Here is a 16,368-nt window from a genome sequence, read left to right on the forward strand (position 1 = left end):
ATCAAGAAGTTGACGTGGTATATGGTAGTGTCTCGCACTACGTATTCAAATCCACTTATGTATCTTTCCCGTGCTTTGTCTTGATTACCATCACAACCTCTCGATTTTGGAAGGTCAAAAAACTACCTTTGTGGTTGACCAAATATATAAGCGTTTTGGAACGGTAATGTAGTATTACCATTGACCAACCACACAGTCGTACCAGAGTGTTTTGGAACGATTTATGGTAACCAAAGGCAGGTTTTGGAACGCACCCCTGAAGGTCAATTGCGTATATATCTTGAATCGAGGTGAAAATTACAAAAGTGAGAAAATTCACTAGAGTATTTACGATTTTATTTGTCGAAATCTAGTAAATCTGTTCACTTTTGTAATTTTCACCTCGTTTCAAGATACATAATCGACCCCCAATACAAGGTGTAAAGTAAAACGAACATACCTGTTATTACTAGCTGGTTGTCATAGCGACGCATTTGTCAACATAGAAATTCATCAGTGAGTGACCGCTATCAATTGCATAAAAAAGTGTTTTACACATTTTTATTTAGAAATATTATCTTATTATAGTTTTATTACAAATTTTGTTTTGCTGAAAACTATATTTTCAATGTATTTTATACAAGATATAATATATATTATCAGGCGTACTCAAGTAAAATATCAGAGTAAGTAATTTCAATATCTTTTAATATATCTTTTTTGATAATTTAATGTTAATTTAAGGAATAAAAATATAGCTCGATTATTTTGATTATTCGCATAATTTCTAGTAAAAAATGAAAACCAATAATAAAGAATTCTGTTATTAAATACAATCTATAATATTCTGACACAAACTATAATTTTAATAATTTAAATACATTTTGACAAACCTTGTCAAGACTAATTTTTGTATTTTTTTATAAAATTAATTTCAATCACAGTAAACTGAATTGTTAAAAGAATCAGTGAGGATAATTATTTTTGTAATATTTTATTTGATTAGTATTTTATATTATATAATTTATTTATTTTGGATAAAGGGCATAGGGGGATAAGCATGTAAAAATTGCCCCCGCAAGTATGAAGTTGATATTGGCGTCGTAAGTTAGTACCCATGTCACCTTAAACTCCTGCAAATATTGACCTTGAAATTATATTTTTGAAGGAGTTATGGAGGAAGAAAGAAAAAAAACAAAAAATTTCTTTCTCGAAAACGGCTCGACCAATTTTTATGAAAAAAATATATGTTGTAGGTATCAATAATGGTGTTTAAAAGAAAATATTTTGTAATTTTTGAACAAATAATAGAGCTAAAAAAAATTTTTGAATTTTTCAAACAATTTTTTTTTTGTGTTTCTTTAGAGTGACACCTTTAATTTTTTTTGCAAAAACATTGTACTAGTATCTATTTTAACATATAATTTTCCTAGATTTTTAAAAAATATAGTTTTGGAGTAAAAAAATGAAAATCATGATCGTGTCACCTGATGCTCAAAGTAACGCCTTGTAGCGCCGGTCAAGGCATAAAGGCGCTTTGTTATTGAATGGCATATTTTGTTAGAAAAGCTTTGGCTTATTATTTATTACTTGTTTATCACATTTTTTAAGGCTTTAATAACAAGTTTTTAATTATTTTATATATGTTTTAAATATGTTTATACAATAATGGGTATTCTTCTGATGAATATATACAATGATTTCATTTACATTTCTATAATATTCATTTAACGGAGCAACATCTGGAATCTGAAAAGTAATGCAAAATTTTAATTCATAGAAACTGCAAAAATCGCATCTCATAATTATAAATGCTAACATACCAGCAGATTTTTCATAATGTTGCATCAGGTACTATCCGTGCAACTTTTAAATTCCAGATACTGAGACACTTTACCCATGCAATATCCCCATTATAATCAGCAATGTCTTTGTACAATTTCACACAGCACGCCTATTGAGCATCAAGTGACACGACCATGATGACATATATAAAATAATTAAGAAATTGTAATTAAAGCCTTAAAAAAATGTGATAAACAAGTAATAAATAATGAGCCAAAGCTTTTCTAACAAAATATGCCATTCAATAACAAAGCGCTTTTATGCCTTAACCGGCGCTACAAGACGTTACTTTGAGCATCAGGTGACACGATCATGATTTTCATTTTTTTACTCCAAAACTATATTTTTCAAAAATCCAGGAAAATTATATGTTAAAATAGATACTAGTACAATGTTTTTGCAAAAAAAATTAAAAATGTCACTCTAAAGAAACACAAAAAAAAATTGTTTGAAAAATTTAAAAATTTTTTTCAGCTCTATTATTTGTTCAAAAATTACAAAGTATTTTCTTTTAAACACCATTATTGATACCTACAACATATATTTTTTTCATAAAAATTGGTCGAGCCGTTTTCGAGAAAGAAATTTTTTGTTTTTTTTCTTTCTTCCTCCATAACTCCTTCAAAAATATAATTTCAAGGTCAATATTTGCAGGAGTTTAAGGTCACATGAGTACTAACTTACGACGCCAATATCAACTTCATACTTGCGGGGGCAATTTTTACATGCTTATCCCCCTATGCCCTTTGTGATATATCTGTCCAACCATATTTTGATGAAACTATTTTTATTTTATAAGATTTATATACAAAATAAGCTACACTGTCTGTTAAAAGTTTGAAACCATTAATTGTAAATGTTTACTATATGAAATAAAATTAAACTTATGCATTATGACTGATAATATATTTTTATTATTTTATTCTTTGTTTTATAATAAGATGTTTGAAAATTTTATAAAATATATTTTGTATAAAATAAAAAGAATATTAGACACTAAAAAGTACTAGACATATTTGACGTATTTGTCAAAGTCATACTTTGAGATCTCACATTTCTTTTTACTAATCTAAATAATCTAACTATAAGTTTATTTATTTTTTTCTGATAGAAAAAACTTTCTATCTTTTAAAATAGTCCACAGTTCAGTTTTGAGAAAAAAGTAGTCTATTTTCTTGAAATTAAACAATGCAATGCTAACTACGACTGTGTTAAATATAATAAAAAACATATATTAATAATATTTAAAAACTATTGAGTAAGGTATGAATCAGATTTTTAAGTAGTATTTCACTCAAATAATTTTAAATTTCATATGTAGTTTCAAACTTTTGGCTGGTAGCGAATAAATAATTAAAATTTTTACTTCTATACAATTTTATAGTTTGAAAGATTAATAGATCATCATTAATGCTAATATATTCAAATTTTGATAAACATATTATTAATATATACATATATAACTCAACATACACTAGATGGGAGGGTCATTAAATTTTATAACTTAAATTATCTATTAATTGTCTCTTAGCTTATATAAAAATATTTCAAAAGTTACTTGATTTTGGGAAGGAATAGATGTATTGACATTATTGTTCTAAGTGGAGTTACTTCAAGAAAATTATCTCTATTTTTTTATAATAGAGCACGTCATTTTTCATTACATTGACAAATCAATCCTTTTACACTGATAAAAATATGTCATCATTTTATTGTGAGAATCGATGATCAGTTTTAATCTTTGATTTACGCAGTTAAAATACAGAATAATTTTTGTAATTTTACTTTAAAACATTAAACTTATCTTAAATGAAATTAAGCTTCCAGTAAATATTTTTTCGGTTTACTGTCTGGTGATAAAAGTACTTGATTTATTTTAATATTTATTTTAGTACAGTTTTACCTCTAATATGAAATAGATATAATCGCTATTTCAGAAATTATATGATTATAATAGTGTTTAATTACAGATTTTATGTTTTTACCAGTAAAATCACAAATTTTAGATTTTACAGATACTACAGATGTGTTAGATATTTGGCTATTTAACCCTCTATTAAGTACTGCAATAATTTTAGATATACCGTGATACCATATTACTCAGAGTAAAATCCTACGTCAGACTGTAAAGGACTATGCCCAGTTTCATATGAAAAATTGGGTCCCTAGTAAACAGCAATCAGACATGGCTAGAATTGTAGGGCATCATAAGAGAATTAAAAAGTTCCATACGCACAACTTTGTAACGAGTCCTCTGAATGCTAGAACTGTCCAAAATTCGCTATTATGACCGTATTATGACCATGTACCACTAGTCTGGTCCGATTTCTCTGAGTCCAGGCCTTCCCGCAGTGACGGCAATAACGAATTATACCATAGACATTAAAATAATATGTTTAGAATATATTTGATACAGTTTATTAACCCGGCTGGGAAACCCACGGAAGTGTCTCCTCCGATTTTGATGAACTTTTAATATGTTGCTCTCTAGACAAAAATAAGAAGACACATATTTTTTTATACGTGTTCATACGTATGTTTAGGGGATAACACCCCTGCAAAAAAATCGGTTTTTGTCTTTCGGATCGAATATCTCCGAAACTATAAAGGATAGAAAAATTTTCCAAAATGGAAATTAAATGGTTTAAAAAGTACTTTGAAACAATAATAAAAAAATTTAATTTTTTTAATTATAAAAAATACCCCTACGACTAAACATTTTTTTCAAAATTTTAAAATTCTTTTATTACCAAATAAAATGTTATTTTTTTACGAATTCAACTATATATGATAAAGTTATGTTACAAAAAACCATTTTCGAGAAATAGATACAACACGTTTCGTTTGCATCTTCTCGTAACGGAGGATAATAAATACGATAGCAAATACATTTGGAGAAATACACTCTATGTAATCATGGGAGTTTTAGCGTGTGCTAGACATAACATTTGAATCATAGATAAGGTATGAAAGTCAAATGTAAATAATGTAAATCAAATCATGTAAATAATGTAAATCAATCACGTATGCGTTTGACGCATAAGCGGCAAATCAAATATGTATATTTTTAATTTAAGACGCCAGAAGATTAATTATATAAGCGTACAATTATTAGATGTGTATCGTTTTCACTTGTGGAAAAATTTTGTAAAACATTTTTCAGATATTATCATGCTTCTAGATTTAGAAGTCAAGTATAGAATATTTATATAATAATTTAATGTTGGTAAATAAATATATCTCTATATTTCTTTCCTTATTTATTCTTTATCTTTCTTCTTTCCTTTATCTTTTCCCTTTCATCTTCATGATTTGTGAACTAAAACTGTTTGTTACATTAGACAATTTTCATATACATATATATTATTTCTTTTATTCTATCATTTATATAAATGTTTAATATCTAATTACCTCTATCTTGAAAAAACTGTTAAGGAGGGTGGTTACTCATATCAATTTGATAAGAATTAGTTCAAATTTATGGAAATCTGTCGTCCATGCCAAAGTTGAAGATAATTGTCTGCATGGTTGTCGAGTAATTAATTATTGAAAACAGAAGTCGTCTTTGTTCGACCCGACTGGCCAAATAATTAATTTATTTAAAATTCACAACGTTTCGGCTGCGATTTCTTTTGAGGGTCAAATATACGAGCAAATCTTCGGAAGTCCGATGGGTTCCCCTCTCTCTCCCATTTTAGCGAATATGGTCATGAAGGATCTCGAGATGCACTGTTTGCAACTTCTTAGTTTCCATATTTCCTTTTTTAAGAGATACGTGGATGACGTTTTCGCGATTGTTCCTGTGTCGGAGATTGACGAGTTACTTAAAGTTTTCAACAGTTATCACGCGAGATTGAAATTTACATTTGAGATAGAAAAGAATGGTTCTTTAAGTTTTCTCGACACAATGGTGATTCGAGAAGAGAGCGTGTTGCTTACGAATTGGTACCAAAAACCTACTTTTTTAGGGCGATACATAAATTATTTTTCGAATCACCCTCTTAAATACAAAATCAATATTATACGTAATCTTGTTGACCGTGCTATTCTTTTATCGGACGTGCGTTTTCATAAGTCTAATTTAACCGAAATAAGAAAGATTCTTTCAAATAATTGTTATTTAATACAATTAAAATTAACAAGTACATTAATATCCGACTTAACGAGTTACAGACGCGTCACGATGATAGTAATGGCTCTAGCGGTGACAGTGTGGCCCGTGATCCTTAGAAATTTATCACCATACCGTATGTTAAAGGTCTCAGTGACAGCGTTGGCCGTACAATGAGCGATGCAAAATTCAGGGTTCTCCTTACCATTCCGAAGAAATTAGATTGCATTATTCGAAGGGGAAAGGACAGGCTACCGTATCTTAAACAGACTAAGTTGATATATAAGATTGATTGTGCGAATTGTAATGCTGCATATGTTGGCCAAACAAAGAGACACCTAGAGACACGCATAAAAGAACATTTCTGTAATATTAGGAAGAATAGTGACAATCATTCCGTGGTTAGTAAGCACCGTCTTACGCACAACCACGACTTTAATTGGCAACAACCGAAAATTTTGTATAAAGAGAGACAATTTAAGAAACGAGAAATCTCAGAAATGTTTTTTATTAAAAAATGTGACAGTGCAATCAACCTGCAAAAAAACACAGAAAACTTGCCCGCGAATTACAACCGCGTGATTGGTGTCACCTAGTTTTTGCCCTTTTGTTATGCTCGTTTCCTTCTGTGAACACATCTTGTTATTATCGGTCATGTTAGTATGACTTCGACTGTCACGCTGTACGGATGTGTTCGCAAATATGGCTCACGATGTGTTTTCTCGTCCCACACCGTTCTGTTCTTATATTTTTTAACGCACAGAATATGTAAGCTGCTTATTTTACTTTGTATACTTTAAGGGGTTACACCACTGTAACTGTCCATTTTCTTTGGTATTTTTTTTTTAGAAAGGAATGAAATATATGGTCAAAAGAACTTTTAGGCTTTATTAGACATATATTAAAGTATGTAAAAAATTTTTTTATTTGTTAAAAAAATACAAAATGGCGGGGCACGAGTTGCTATAGCACTACTCCGCGGCACGCAGTATAAGTCCAACAATTTTTATTCTATTCACTCCAAATTTTGACCATATCTTTAAAATAACATTCCGAAGAGAAATACGTACGGGATTTTCGATAAGTTGATTCTAACATTATTTATTAACAAATGATTGCCCCTTTTTTTGGTCAAAAATTGAACTGTTTCTTCAAATGCTCGCCAATTACACAAAAATTAATATTTTCAAAATCCCCTACGTATTTCTTTAGCTATACTCATGTAGATTAAGAGAAAATTTTTTGTTTTTTTCTAGATTCGTGAGTTATACTGCGTGCCGCAGAGCGCGCATACCTCGCGAGAATGGCTGCAGCGTCGTCATTTTGTACTATTATTGAATAATGAATTTTTTTTGTACACTTAAAAACATGATTAATTACATCCTTGAATAATATTATTCTCTTACTTTTCCTTCCATCCAAAAAAAAAACGCTTTACTTTAGACTTCTACAGTGGTGTAACCCCTTAATTTATTTCAATTTTTATTCTAATTTTTTATCTTATGACTAGAGTTCGAAATTTTCTGGAAAAATATTTTTTTGGAAAAATTTCCGTGAAATTTTTCATATTTTTCCGAAAAATAAGAAAAATTAGAAAAATACTTTTTTTTGTTATTTTGCTTTTAATTGACCTGTCTACAGCTGTAGAATTTTTCTCTGACGTCATTAGTTCGGTCTTCGAGTTGTTGCAGTTTTGAATCTGGCGCGCGGCGCGCCGCGCCTACGACCTAAACCAGTTGTATGCTCGTATATACGTACATACATCAGGTCTGTTTTCTATTGCTGCACTGCTGAACTAGTGCACACTGGTGAAGCGTTCTTGATGGTAAAAAGTAATTTTTCTGATCTCTCGAAAATTTCTACTTTTTCTGCTTTCATCGAGCTTTACTCTTGCAAACCTATATGTAGGTGATTTTCATGGGAAATTTGATGCTCTATATGAATCCGATAATCGTTTTTGGATTTTGAAATTTTCATGTTTTTGAAGTGACAAAAGACAAAAGTGAAAAACGACGTCCGGGGCAAAGTCAACACCACGCCGTTTCGTCGGCTCCCAGTGTAACAAACGATGCTTGTCATGCAGCCGTATGGCTCATGAGAAATGTATGTGCACGCCCGATCACGAGTTTACCTGCATTAATTGTTTTTCAGACATGAGTTTAGATTAGATAAAGATAATTGAAAGTTCAACAATTTTTGTTCTCATTATTTCAAATGATTGTTCTGGCTACTTTATTCCGAATTTTTGTACTTTTTAAATACACAATAAACAATGTATTTTCATTTTCAGACAGTAAAAAATAAGTTCCAGATCAAATTGTGTCGATCAGACAAAGTGTTGAGTTTGCCCCGGCATTTTTCAATTCGAAAATTTGTCTTCGCGTCACTTTTCCTTTCCTGGCGGCAAAACAAAGCAACGTAGAGGAGACCGGGGCTAAGCCGACACTATTTTTTCAAAGGCAATTTTTAATATTTAATTAAAATTTTTAGGCAAATTCAATGATATATATTTAAAGAGTGTTTCTTCAGGTACAAAATTGATTCAGGAAGTTTTGCTGTACGTCGCTTTGTTTTGCCGCCAGGAAAGGAAAAGTGACGCGGAGACAAATTTTCGAATTGAAAAATGACGGGGCGAACTCGACACCCCGCCAGGGCAAACTCAACACTTTGTTTGATCGACACAATTTGATCTGGAACTTATTTTTTTATTGTTTAAAAATAAAAATACATTGTTTATCAAATGAAAAGACATTGTGTATTAGAAACAAAAAGTCGGAATAAAGTAAACAATTATTTAAAATAATGAGAAAAAAAAAAGATTAAACTTTTAATTATCTTTTTCTGAACTGTTTGAAAAACAATTTATACACGTAAACTCGCGATCAGATGTGCGCACACATTCGTCATGAGCCATACGGTTGCATAAGATGCATTGTTTGTTATTAGAAGCTAATGAAATGTTTTCCGAACACACGCAACAGATGTTCTTTAAATCGTCATCGGAATCGGACGAAACAGTGACCTTTTTTGCGATAATGTCACTTTAGGTTAGTGTCGTCTTTGCCCCGGTGGCGTTGTGTCGACTTAGCCCCGAACGTCGTTTTTTACTTTTGTTACTCCAAAAATGTATAAATTTTGAAAATATGCAAAAATTATTATCGGATTCGTATAAAGCATCGAATTTCCCATCAAAATCACTTACCGGTAGATTCGCAAGAGTAAAGCTCGATGAAAGAGTAGACATTTTCGAGAGATCAGAAAAATTACTTTTCACTATCAAAAACACTTATGTCGCGTTAAAAATTACACTATAACTCAGAATGTTACCAAATTCCGTTGATAATACTGGCACAGACGCATTTACAGTAGCAAAGGCAAGTTTCTACGATAGATTTAAATTGGCAAAAAGCCTAGTGTCAAGTTCGCCCTGCTGTCGGCTTAGCCCCGGTCTTCCCTACAGCAAAACTTTCTGAATCAATTTTGTGAAGGAACACTCTTTAAATATATACTGCGACGCTAATTCTCTATATGATTTTTCCCGGCCCGTGAGGCGGGACTGAATCGCGTAGCAAATCTATGATCGGGTGGCAGAGCGGATCTCGAAAGCGATACGAAACAATGTTGGGCGCCAGGTGTGGATACGGCCACACCACCGTTTACTCTAACCCGCGAAAAGTACTCTACATGAACTCTACATAGATCCGACATAAACTCTAATTATCGATATAACTCTTAATTCAATAGTCAAGATACACCCGCTCTGGCCGATCGCAACGACTGCTCAGGATTTTCGATAGAGGGTCGTGGTCCTTACATAGGCTGACTGCGGAGGGGGTTGACCGTGGCGAGGCGAAACAAACACAAAAGAAAGCACTCAAGTAACATGTAAATCAAAATATAATATAAGAGAAAGCTTGATAATAGCGTTACAACTTACAGGACGCGAGCGAATTATTCACCGCAATCAATCGCAATCCCCCGACCACGCAAGGTCTTTCGAAGGGTCCGCGCGTTAGAAATAAACTCGGACGCAGAACTAATATTCTCGGGAAAACGTACGTGTAGCTTGTACTCGCAATAAGGAACTCTCTACGCTCGGGAGTACGCGAGGCGCAATAATATACTCCAACTGAGTAATCCACGTCAGGGATAATCTACGCGGTGAAATGCGCGAAACATAATAATATGCGCCGACGAACTAATACACGCACGAAATAATCCACACGATGAAAGGTGCGGACGTAGTAATGACGACGATGAAATAATACACGCACGAAATACTCTACTCTATGAAGTCCGCGAAAAGGAATCATATACGCCGACGAAATACTACCCGCAAGATCTACGCTATGAAATACGCGAAAAGTAATAATATATGTCGACGAAATAATACACGCAATCGCGCAATAGTACACGCGATGAAATACGCAGAACGCATTAATAAAGCGTAACGGGAACGCGAAAACTAATATCAACTCATACACGAGACTCTCCGATGAAACCAATAAAAAAATAAGTGTGACGTTATGTGTTCCGTCAGTTCTAGCGTAGGGCCAAATATGCCCCAATCCTGAGATCCATCATTAGGACCACATCCACCACGTCACACCGAATAGTAATTAAAATGACTCTACTCTATATCTGCGCGACCAATTACTGAGAATAGAAACGAAACGAACAGCGATAATCCTCTCAACGGATTCACGGCAATGGCGCGTAGGCAAGGAAACTCTCAAACAAGCCTACGCGTCTCTCTCAAAATCTTACGCGACACGATACCGACACTCCGCCCGCCGTTCCCCGATACCTGATGTCTGGGATGGGTAGCTGGTTACATCTCGTCCTTCCTTCCTTGCTTCAATCTATCTCTTAGGGCCGCCGCCCTCGCTTATTCTCGGTACAATTCCGCTCGGACGTCCGTCCACGCTCGCGGTCTACCCAACAGTCTCTCGATCATTCCCCCGGCTTCGACTCGCGGCCCTCTAGATCAGGGCGCTTCACCGCACCGGCGGATGGCGCCACGCTGTCGAAACGGGCCCTCCGGCCGCTTCTTCCTGAAAACTATAAACTCGGCAGTACGCGCGCAATACAAAGATGGGAATGGGGAAGACTGTGACGTGCACGCGGTGCAACGTCACAATACATACCATTGAATTTGCCTAAAAATTTTAATTAAATATTAAAAATTGCCTTTGAAAAAATAGTGTCGAGTTAGCCCCGGTCTCCCCTACAATATACAATAATATTATAGCATGTGCATGTGATGTAGGATGTAGTTCATGTCAACGTAAAGAAGAATATTAGTTTTCTGTAGTCTCTTAAGATTTTTAAGTAACGGTTTTAAGCAAAATATACAAAAAGAAAAAAATTAAATATTTTTTCATATTTTTCTTGGAAAAAAATACAATGGAAATTTTTCCGAAAAAAAAACGGAAATTTTTCCAATTTTACCGGAAAATTTTCCATGCTTTAGAACCCTACTTATGACTTCTGAGCGATTATTTTATGACTTCTTAGCGAATATTTTATCTTATTGATTATCATTAGTTTTTTCACTTTTTAGCTTTACGTATGCATGACGTAGTTAGGGCACCATGTCAGCAATGGATATTTTGTACGCGGTTTTTGAGGGTTTATGGCTTGATTAATCACTTGAGAAGAGCTGAAATCGCAGCCGAAACGTTGTGAATTTTAAATAAATTAATTATTTGGCCAGTCGGGTCGAACAAAGACGACTTCTGTTTTGAATTCATTTACTGGCGAAGGAAGCTATTTGTTTGTTTTTAATTATTGAAGTTATATTCTTGTCTCTCTCTTATACACGGGCGACACAGCAAAAATGTTACCTAACCTGTAACGTAACTCTCGAAAGCATATTAAAAATGATAAGAATTTAATGAAAATAGGTGTAAATAATTCTTTACATATTTAGGAAGAACTTTCTCGAAGACTGAAATGATTCGTCTTTATAGTTATCAAGAAATTGTAAAAATAAAACAGGACCACATTTATTATTTCCACATTTCAACGTGGATAATAACGTATTTGTGTTTCAATTGTACAAACAACTCTTTTTACACCTTAAGAAACAGCAATTGAATGTATTCCACATATTTATTTGCTAAAATTCGTTCATTTCACGCGACGAAAATCTAACCTACATGCTTTCCCCCTGCCGCGCTGCCTGCCCCGCAGCGGGACACTGACCAACCTCCTTAATTGTTATTGGAATTCTATTCTTCTCTTACTTGTGTGGAGATCTTTCAGCTTCAATTCTTGCTCTTTGTTGACGAAGAATCTCTAATAAATGACCTCTCCCAAATGAGTTAAACTTCTAAGATTATCTTCTAAGATTAAGTTGGACTTCTGATTATTAATAGGCTGATGAGAAGGACTTATCCCTCTGCCAAAACTTCTAGCCTGATTGTGAGTGTTATCAATATATTGAAAAGGTCGTATAATAGCCACTGGAGTATTTTTCTTGCAGTCATCACATTTAAACGAATAAAAAGGAAACTGCACAAGAAAAATAAAATAGTAACAAAATATACAATAAAATAATAACAAATCTAATGTTATTAATACAAATAATAAAGTTATCTTTAGTTGATGAGGCATATCACAATTTGCGCACGATATATCCATATTGGAAAATTGTTAATTTACCACTGGATACTGCAACGTCGAAGCAAGTACATGTATAAACAATAAATATATACATGTATATGGGGCATTCCATGCCAAATCACCTAGGATTTTCCTCGACCATTTTTGATTTGGCAAAAATTTTTTTGTTTTTATACTAAATGAAAGTAGCTTCCATGATTCTTTTTAGATTTTTATCTCTACCCATACTTAAGTTATGGATTAAAAAAAAATGCAGTTTTTTAAATGCCTGTAACTTTAAGAAGAAAAAAGATATTTTAAAAAATGAGGGAGGGTAGACCGGGGCACGTGGTCACACATTTGGTTCAATATTTTTTGTATTTTTTACATTCAACTAGACACTACAGACGCGCGCTTCGCGCGCGCTATTTAGCTTTAACATTATGCTATTACTATTACACTATTAACCCTTGATACACACAACTGTCAAAATAATGACAGCTGCAAATGAAGTAAGCGCAGCAAGAGAACCAATCGGCATCGCGGAAAAGTGACAACAATACCTACGACATCCCCTTTTTAGAAGAGGATATTTAAGAGTACTTTGATATGCCAAAATTTCGAGTGAACCCTCAGCTTCAATTGGACAGTATCGAATTTTGTGTGATTGTTACTCTACAGTTGTTACATAACAATAAATAACGACAGGTCGCTTGTGACAACGTGCCCCGTGACCAGGGCATGTTGTCACATCAAATGTAATTGCATGCAAAATGTTATCCAAACTGTATTCAACGTAAATATCAATATATTATAGTGCGCTGCAATGTAAAAAAGTAAAATCCTTCACAGAAACATTTACTTTATTTCAAAAAAGTACAAAAAGCACGAAGTTTTCGTCTTAATCTAAATACAAGAATTCCACTCGAATGCGCAACTTATTGATACACATTTTTTCCTTTATAATCATGTCGGTGATTAAACATAAAATATTTTTACTCGTTATCGTCATCCGAAGATTCGCAATAGATTCCCATCAAATTCGTGACAACGTGCCTCGAGGGCATTTTTTTACTTCAAACAGCCTCATGGCCGACACGTTTGAGATATTCATATTATAAGGTTAGGTTAGGTATTGCACGCGGTAGGTAAAAATACATACTTTAAGATAATATAAAGGTCTGTTCTGAAAAAACATAAGCTTCATGTCCAGTACGTTGAATATTAGACAATTTACTTACGGTCGCAAAAAACTTTCAAGTTGATTTTACGTCAACACGGCTGGAGCAATCTCAACACTGTAAACACACCAAAGATGGGCATCCACTAACACGTTTTGGGAATGACGGGAGCTGCCCTGTGGTTATTAGTTTTTTAAATAAAGCCGATGTGACAACGTGCCCCGTGTGACAACGTGCCCCGGTCTACCCTAATCTTTTTTTTTCTGTTTTTTACTGTACTTTTCGAAGAAAATATCGAAAAAACTTTTTATGGACAATATAACTGTTTTTTTTTAAGATTTAAGTAAAAAATATTTTTTTTCTTAGGGTGCGTTCTGTTTGGACGCTCACGCGCTGTAAGCGCTTATGAGCGTTACTCACGTCGTTCGCGCTTTGGAGTTGTAAGCGCTTACGGATCGACTAATGACGTCATCGTGACGTCATAACTTCTGCTGACAAACGCTTATTTCTGCAAGGTAGGGCAGTGTGAGCGTGATCAAGCGTAAGCGCTTACGTTTATTTCGGAACGCATTGCTAGCGGATTGCATATCAACAAACATGTCGTCGAATCGAATTATAGACGGAAAAATAGTAACAATATCCAATTTCCAGCATTTAACGCAGTGGCTTTTCCTACATTGAATTTCTCACAAATGGATCTGTACATAATTTAAATATTAAGCAAAAAAGAATTATATGCATACACAAATATAAATTTAAAATTGAATAAACGAAATATTAGGCTCTCCTGAATAAATCAAATAAAGGGAAGTGAGAGAGGCACTCAGAGCCACGCGCGGTAATTAATGCGCAATCAAAATAAGTCAATAATAAAATATATTAGTTAATACAAATTCGGACGTTTTGACACTTTTTTGTGTCATCTTCAGCGTAAAAATGAAAATAATACATGAAAATTTCAGACGATAAATTACAGTCAATTGCGATAAAATGAGTCAATCAGTAGAAAAGCGCAGTCAAATCAATAAAATAAAATTCATACGAATGTTCGGTAGTCTGTCAGGATATGCAAATGCTCCGAATCGATCGCACCTTCAACGTTTACTCTCAGGTTGGAAGACCAGACCAGGTAGAAAGGGGAGATTCGATTGTCCTTTCTAAACCGTGAATCGGAGTCGCAATATGTTAAAAAACGCAATGTATCAGTATTAAAATTACAATCACGAATTTTTACTTACGGGCCATTACAGACCAATAAGTCGCAGTGTTAAAATAATGTATCTGTCGCTCTGGCATGTCGTGAGTGAGTGAAGCGTTGGTAGAAATCGAAAGGTTAACATAATATAAAAGCGGTGTGTGCATGAGTTAATGGTGGGGATAAATATTCACAACGAATAACTCTAAATTTTTGATAACCTATCAACAACGTTCAAATAAGTATCCGGTAAACCTTCCGTGTCCGTCTGCAAATTCAGTCCATTTTCCTGTCTCTTTATGTACAGCATCTCGGAAATTAAGCGTTTATAAAAATACGATTTATTATCTAAAATTTCCACATTATCCCAATCGAAATTATGATTTAATGTTAAAATCTATGATCTGTTATAACAGAATGATTAGATGTATTCCAATTTATATATGGTTCTGGTGTTCCTTAATTCTTGTTTGTAATTGTCTGCTCGTTTGACCTACATAAGATGCGTCGCAATCATTACAGTTAATTTTGTATACTACGTTACATTGTTTAGAACGTGGGAGACTATTCTTATGAGCTTTTATGAAGGTTCGCATTTTGTTCAAGCTATTGTACGATAATCTCACTTTCAGATCTTTTGTTATGTTCTTAAATTGTTCTGTTTAAAAAATTTAGAGTTATTCGTTGTGAATTTTTATCCCCACCATTAAGACCCAGTTTCACAACTAACGTCCCCTTTAGAAAAAGACAAAGAGTGAGTTAATCGAAGATTAAAAGTTAACCGACCCTTGTGAAACTGGCCCTAACTCATGTACGCACCGCTTTTATTATGTTAACCTTCCAATTTCTACCCACGCTTCACTCACTCACGACATGTCAGAGCGACAGGTACATTTTGACACTGCGACTTACTGGTCTGTAATGCTCCGTAAGTAAGAATTTGTGATTGTAATTTTGATACTGATACATTGCGTTTTTAACATATTGCGACTCCGATTCACGGTTTAGAAAGGACAATCGAATCTCTCCTTTCTACCTGGTCTTCCAACCTGAGAGTAAACGTCGAAGATGCGATCGATTCGGAGCATTTGCATATTGGCATATCCTGACAGACTACCAAACATTCGTATGAATTTTATTTTATTGATTTGACTACGCTTTTCTACTGATTGACTGTAATTTATCGTCTAAAATTTTCATGTATTATTTTCATTTTTACGCTCTAAAGATGACACAAAAAAAGTGTCGAAACGTCCGAATTTGTATTAACTAATATATATATTTTTTATTATTGACTTATTTTGATTGCGCATTAATTACCGCGCGTGGCTCTGATTGCCTCTCTAACTTCCCTTTATTTGTTTCAAAAATTGAACCAACAATGTGTAATAATAATATTAATAACATACCGATATGAATCTGGGGTGGCCATTTTCCATATAGCGATAAAT

At 33.5% G+C, this 16,368-nt stretch overlaps 1 protein-coding gene across 6 annotated transcripts in view; it reads left to right on the top strand.

Moving 5' to 3' along the window:
* Positions 1–454: 454 nt before the first annotated feature.
* LOC139821114 (tectonic-3) overlaps positions 455–16,368 on the top strand; it is a 169,064-nt gene continuing 153,150 nt past the window's right edge. For 5 of the 6 annotated variants that reach the window (XM_071791885.1, XM_071791884.1, XM_071791886.1 and 2 more), the window contains exon 1: positions 456–665. The gene's annotated coding sequence lies outside the window, so the exon portion shown is untranslated. Of the gene's footprint in view, positions 666–16,368 lie in introns of all 6 variants that reach the window. The other variant, XM_071791891.1, reaches the window with a different exon arrangement.

This window comes from Temnothorax longispinosus, chromosome 10 (genome assembly GCF_030848805.1).
Source record: "Temnothorax longispinosus isolate EJ_2023e chromosome 10, Tlon_JGU_v1, whole genome shotgun sequence".
Taxonomy (NCBI): Eukaryota; Metazoa; Arthropoda; class Insecta; order Hymenoptera; family Formicidae; genus Temnothorax; species Temnothorax longispinosus.